The following is a 6,860-nucleotide window of genomic DNA, read 5'->3' as shown; positions in this document are numbered from 1 at the left end:
CCCTATAAACAGAACTAACCAACCTGTGATCAATTTCATACAAACCCCAAACTATAGCACAGCACAATAAAGATAAGTCGAAATCTCAACCTTTACCAAGAAATAAAATGAAATATACATATGGATACAAAATATATAGTGAGCTCCATAACTATTTACAAGTAATGCAAAATCATATCTAGACATGAACATGCGTCCCAAAACAGTGACTACATGTTCTATGAAGTGAGTCATACTAACAAACTATATTAACATCAGCTGATAACCATGCTATAATCTCATCACATCAAACGTGCTGAAAAATTCACCAAAAATGTACCCTCTGACTGAAATATATAATCCGCCCCTCGGGCTAAGAACTTTCATCACGGGCCTTTGGCCCCTCCGTGAACGAAAGTCGGTCTCAAAGACCTCTCATAATCAATTCTAGAACACGGTCAAGGCCCCTCAGTGAACTATATATACACGGTCGAGACCCCTTCATCCCCGGTCCAAGACTTCTCAGTGTAGTATAGAACACGACCAAGGCCCTTCAGTGAATTAGAAAAAAAATATAATCACGGGGACTTTTCTAATCGATATCAAAATCATACCTCATATTCCAATTCACAATGTACAGTATACGATCTTTAAAATCTCACATGTATCACAATAAAAGATATTTCCATAATAACCATATAATTCGAACACATAATTGCATATAATTGCACATATTTTAACAATATACTTAATTTATAAATACTTTAAAAATATTTATATATTTTTCCACTCACAGAACTATGTATACCAAAATCAATTCGATTGGTACACTATCCCGATATCCGTATCGTCGCCTGAAATATAATATAATTTTTAAATCAACAATTAACTAATTTAAGTAATTTCAATAATTAAATAGGCGATACCCAAACATAATTATTTCACGTTTAGGGGATTTCTAAAGTCTCTTTAATTAGTAAAACTAATTTTTCTTTCATTTTACTCAATTTCATAGTTTATTATACTTAACCCCTTCAATAAAATTGAATTTAATCTAACAACTTAACAACTATAAAATCAAACATAACCTTTCAATAAGTAACTTTTACTTACCTTTCAAAATTGAGAAATTCAAATATAATAGTATAACCCACTTAATTCCTAACACGTTGGCAAGTTTTCCCTTTTTTTCTTTTTTTTCTTCCTCTTTTCCCTCTTTTTCCTTTCTCTTTTCCTCTCTTCTTCTTCTCTGCACCGGGTGGATGTAATGTGTATGTTAAAGATTTGGATTACACACACATATATAATTACATTGGGAATGGGTTGGCTTGGCATAGCTGCCTGCCGTTTTATATTTCTTTTTAATTTTTATTTTTTTTTAATTTGACTTTTCTTTTGAATTAATTAAAGTTTACAGATGATAAATCTCAACCATTTGTAAATGGTGTCCTTGCTCAACTAGTTTCAATATTTAGTTCTTTGAAAATATAGTTTACAATGAAGACTTGTCGCTTCTGAATATGACTATTTTTTTTTTTTTTTCTATCATGTTAAATCAATTCAAACCAAATGGATGAACAAAATAAGTTGGAAGGAAAATAATCTAGGTATTTGGGCGAGTGTAGTTATCTAAAAAGATGGAGGTAATCTACTACATTACTAAGGGACGAGGCCATGCTTTTGTCTTTCACTATAAACATGCCATTCACTTCCCTTTCTACCAACTGGGAGTCACTGCTGAAGTTGAATTTTTCATATTCATTTCCTCCAGCAAGCAAAGTCTTGCCAAAAGAGTTTCATTCACCCACATCATTGGTGTCTATAAAACCAAATTATCATTGTGCAATTTAGAGTGTTACCTTTTGGGCTTCTTAAAAAACTTCTGGCCTCTGAACCAGCTTAGCCTTATGAACCATCAATGAAAAAATTCCAGTTGGTATTTGAACACCTATTCAACCCCCCCCCCCCCCCCCCCCCCGGGGCCTATTTCCCCCCCCCCCCCCCCCCCATGGTTGTTGACATCTATCTATGACTTGCGCATGAGATTTTACTGTTGTGAGAAACTAAGTTCTTATTTTTAATAGTACCCCTCACATTCAACATGCACTGGGCTTACCAATTGAATTTTTAACTCAACGAACAAGGATCTATTCAAGCCCCATGAAGAGAAATTTGGGGATGATGCTGATTATGAAATCAACTTGACCAAGTATAGTATGCACAATTACTCCTACGTGCAAAATTTGAAAGGATATTACTAAGAAAAACAATAGGACGATAAAACTCTACGAGTCATATATGGTTTTTGTGCTCGACTAGTCCCCATATTTAATTCACTGAAAATATAATTTACCATGAAGACTTGCCGCTTCTGGATATAATAAGTTTCACTTTTCTAACATGTTAAAGCAATTCAAACTAGATGGATGAACTAAATAAATAGAAGGAAAATAATCCAGGTATTTGGGCAAGTATAGGTTTTTCAAAATGATGTAGAAAATCTATTGCATTACTAAAGTACGAGGCCATGCTTCTCTCTCACTATGACCTAGCTGTTCACTTCGCTTACTACCAACTGGAAGTCACTGCTGAAATAGATTTTTTCATATTCATTTCCTGTAACAAGCAAAATCCTGCCAAAATAGTTGTGTTCACCCACATTGTTGGTGTCTATAAAAACAAAATATGAGTGTGCAATTTAGGGTGTTACCATTTGGTCTTCTTAAAAAACTTCTGGCCTCTGAACCAGCTTAGCCTAACAAACCATCAAAGAAAATATTCCAGTTGGTATTTCTACAGGTTTTGAATCGACCCGTCACTACAAAAAATATGGCCTCCAGCGACCAACGAAATTGGTCGGTAAAGGTATTTTTTTGGTCGTTAAAGATTTTTAGTGACCAAAAATATGTGGCCGCTGCATGGTCGCTAATTCACTGTCGGTGAAAATCTTTAGTGACCAACAAGAAGTGGTCACTGAATGATATACCTTCAGCAACCACCAAATGGTCGGTAAAAAGGCTTGTTTTTGGTTAACAAGTTGGTCAACTTTCATCCTTTTGCAACCAAATGTTCGTCGATAAATGAAATGGTTAAAAAAAGAAAAAAGAACTGCATTTCAGCAGTCAAACAATGATGCTCGATTTGAGGTAAAAAGTTGGTTAATAAGTATTCTCTTGGGACCAAATGATGGTCGGTAAGACGATAGTAAAAAATTAATCAATATCTAACTACCAATTTTTGGTCGGAAAAGATGCAACATTAGCAACCAATATTTAGTTGTTACAACCCATCACAAACAAAATGAGTTCTAGACTAGGAAATTGTGAGGAACAAACTTCACCACCGCTAGCTCCAATCACAAACAAATCAAAGTCCTTGCGAGTCTCCTGCCCACCAGCAATGCCTAGCTTCCCATCAAAAAGCATCTTCCTTGTCACAATGTTACGTTACGTTATACATAAACAAAATCCACAGGCAAGCAGTGAGAAATCAGAATATGATAACAAGAACTTTCACAACCAAGAAAATCAAAAAAATAAAAAATAAAACAAAGACCTGATCAAATGTAAATTAAGATAAACTAATTGCACAATTTTATAAGCAAAATGTTTTCGATTTTGGATAAAAGTGAATAAGAACAACCAATATAATTTTTTTTTTTTAAATTTTAATATCCATGATTGCTTAAACTCGAGAAAGAGGGAAAAAATAAGATTACAACCAATATAATAGTTTACTCTTTCCTTTTTTATCATATGACCAGGTTGATAGCTCTTCATTTAACAATCCACCTACAAACAAGAAAACACCTATCTAAAGTTTGTCATTCATCTAAAATTTGGAAATCGCATAAGCAATTACGAATGCATACCTATAAAAACTATTTTGTTGATTCTGTTTTCTCCGTCTTTCCATTTATGAGTTGGAACAATCTCATATAGTTCCCTCACAGCCTGCCATAGTCAATAGACCATACCAGAAAGGAAAAACAATTGACTTGTTAATCAATTGATTAACTAATTTTGCAAAACCAACTTCGTCCTACAGAGGATATATACAAATAGTTACATTTGTATGAACAAACAGCCTTATAACAACAAGATAAATATTTTTATGCATACATGTCAACTTAACTTTATTTTACTATAAATAAATTAAGAAAAATAAGCTTCCCAAGAGATAACTATATATCCATTGGAATTCATTTTAGTGGAGGATACTATCTATATGATTGTAGTTTTTGATAAAAGATAAAGGATTTGGGTAAAATTATCACTTCATATAGATATTAGTTACTAGAGAATTGAGATTCAATTGATATCAAAAAGAAAACAATTGATCAAGTCCTATAGAATAAACCAAACCCAATAAGTATAAAAACTTAAGATCTTCCACCAACTCTAAGATTTAAATTTACATTAAAATAAAAGTATTGGATCCCGTAAATGATAAATAAGTATTTAGGCACAAAGAATATTACTTATGATCATTGATCAGTGCATTATTCTGTACTTTTTTGCACAGTAGCAATTAGTTAATAAGAAGAAATCAGATAAATAAACAGAATAAACACATCTGACAATTTACAGGATCCAATACTTTAAAATAATTTAGAGGATCCAATAAGGAATATGTGAATCATGAAGCAATTAAATCAATTATTCAACTTCTAAAAACTGCTATACAGGAAAGAGATGAAGTCAAAATTACCTCAACAGACAACAGGAATATGTCTCTGCCTTTAACTTCTCTGGCGAAAGTTTTACCCGTGCTTCCTCAATCCGCACGTTCAAGTCGATAGCCTGGTTGGCCACTTTTAAAACTTAGCTTGAATTCGAGTCTCGAAAAAAGATTGACGAAAAAATGAACGAGTACTTCAGATTTTCGACGAGAGATTAACGGCAAATATGAATCGTGGTATAGGGAATAGAGAAAATTCTTTTGGTGAAGAATGAAGATGATTGCCGAATGGAGACTCAGAGTCCAGAGAAAAAACACGTCACTTGACTCTCTCACGTTCCTCCATTTTAAGGATACAATTCCTAAAACCATCTCCACTAGTGAACGTTTCACTCTTCTTTTAAAACCCACGTGGTTAAACACGGCGTCATACTTCAATTTTAGCCGGCCACCAAAAATACCGTAGAAGATTTAGACTAGAAGCAGACTCAGCTTGAACACACAAATTGAACCTTTGAGGGTTAGGGTAGGAGAGATTTGAGATTGAGTGGAGACTTTTCAATTGGGAGTCATTGGGTTGGGTATAAGTATTGTGCTGAATTTGTAGATTATTTTTCTTTAGGGAAAAAATTACATTTCAGATGTTATGTTTATCCCAATTCAAAAATCAGGTATATAGTTTAAAAATTCAAAATCGGGTATGTATTTAATTAATTAAAAATACTTATTAAATAAAGATAATAAAGTCACAGTTACATGATTAACGATTACATATTCATAATTATAGGTCACAGATTTATTTACTGGTCACATATCGTCAAATTAATTGGTCACAGATTGTTTCATGGTCATAAATAAAAAAATTTGTAGGTCACATATTATTTTAAGGTGCATATCATTCAAATTACATGTCATATTTTATCCATGGATCACATAAGTCACAGTTTATTAGTCACAAATTAATTTTTAGTCACAGACGCCTAATATTTAGTTACAAATCAGCCAAATAGTTGGCCACAAATGTCTAAATAGTTGGTCACAAATGCCCAATTGTTGGTCACAGACACCCACCCATCACCGTCATTGCCACGGCAACAACCACAACAACAAAACAACAATAGTTGAGCACCACCACCACTTCACCAAAATGAGCATCATCACCTCCTGAAACCACCATCATGAGTACCACCAAAATGAGCATCATCGCCAAAACAACTACCACCAGAAACCACTACAACCACCAAGACCAGAACCCAATAATACACCACCTCCCAACCTCACCAACACCACCCAAATCACCACAGCCAACACAAACACCGTTGCTACCACCATCGCCGCCGTCGTCCTACCATTAGCCCCACAGAATAATCCATAAAAGTGCATCTAGCATGACACCTCACCAATTTATTCATCATTCATTTTCCTAGTGGTTTCTCTCACCTCCACTGTCATTTAGAAGCTCATACAGAGAAATAGCTAGGCGTGGAAGAGAGTTTTGAACTTCCATAGAAATGGAGGAAAGCCCTCTATTGTTATTGCTTCCTTACAAAATCATCACACCTGAAAAATCCCACCAGTTAAACAACCAAGATTTTCATCATTGTAGCACCTTGAGGCGCAATGGCATGAAGCTAGATTCAGATTCACCGATTCTTCTCCAGCAGGGGCATGTGGGTTCCGCCTCTTCTGTCGCTTCCACACTGCTGGAGGTGTCATTGGGAGCTCTGGCTCTGTCATTAAGCGACTTGAGGCACTTACTAGGATAAAATTCAGATCGAGAAAGGCCTCTCCAACTTTCACAAGCGCACGATCCAAAATAATTTAGGAGCAAATCACGGTTTTGAAAGAGCACATTCCGGCTTGTACAAAACCCCAAGAGACAGTGAGGTTGTGTCATCATGAATCGCCCCCGCTGGTTGCAACGATGGTGATTTATGGTAGAGAGAAGGGAGATAATATAGATTGTAGAGAGAGAGAGAGAGAATAGGGTTGGAATTGAATTTGGGTGAAATATTTAATATTTAAATTATTAAATCAAAACTTGATTTCTGAATAAAATAACTTCGACCATTATTTTTGAATTGTGATGTTTAAAGCCCTGGTATTATGTAATTTCCACTTTTCTTTATTTCATCATTTAAAGTTTTGAACTTTAACATTTAACTGAAATAAATAAACATGATTACAACATGAAATTTTGA

The 6,860-nt window shown here is 34.5% G+C and overlaps 1 long non-coding RNA gene across 1 annotated transcript; it reads right to left on the bottom strand.

The window, feature by feature from the left end:
- Positions 1-3,204: 3,204 nt before the first annotated feature.
- LOC111387508 lies at positions 3,205-5,222 on the bottom strand. The gene is made up of 3 exons (XR_002701412.1): positions 4,690-5,222; positions 3,851-3,932; positions 3,205-3,770 (listed from the first exon to the last, which is right to left on the bottom strand). It is a non-coding gene; the product is annotated as an uncharacterized LOC111387508 (long non-coding RNA).
- Positions 5,223-6,860: the final 1,638 nt, after the last annotated feature.

Source organism: Olea europaea, unplaced genomic scaffold (genome assembly GCF_002742605.1).
Source record: "Olea europaea var. sylvestris unplaced genomic scaffold, O_europaea_v1 scaffold406, whole genome shotgun sequence".
NCBI lineage: Eukaryota > Viridiplantae > Streptophyta > Magnoliopsida > Lamiales > Oleaceae > Olea > Olea europaea.
The sequence above is the reverse complement of the archived record's forward strand: the minus strand, read 5'-3'. Positions and strand labels throughout refer to the sequence as shown.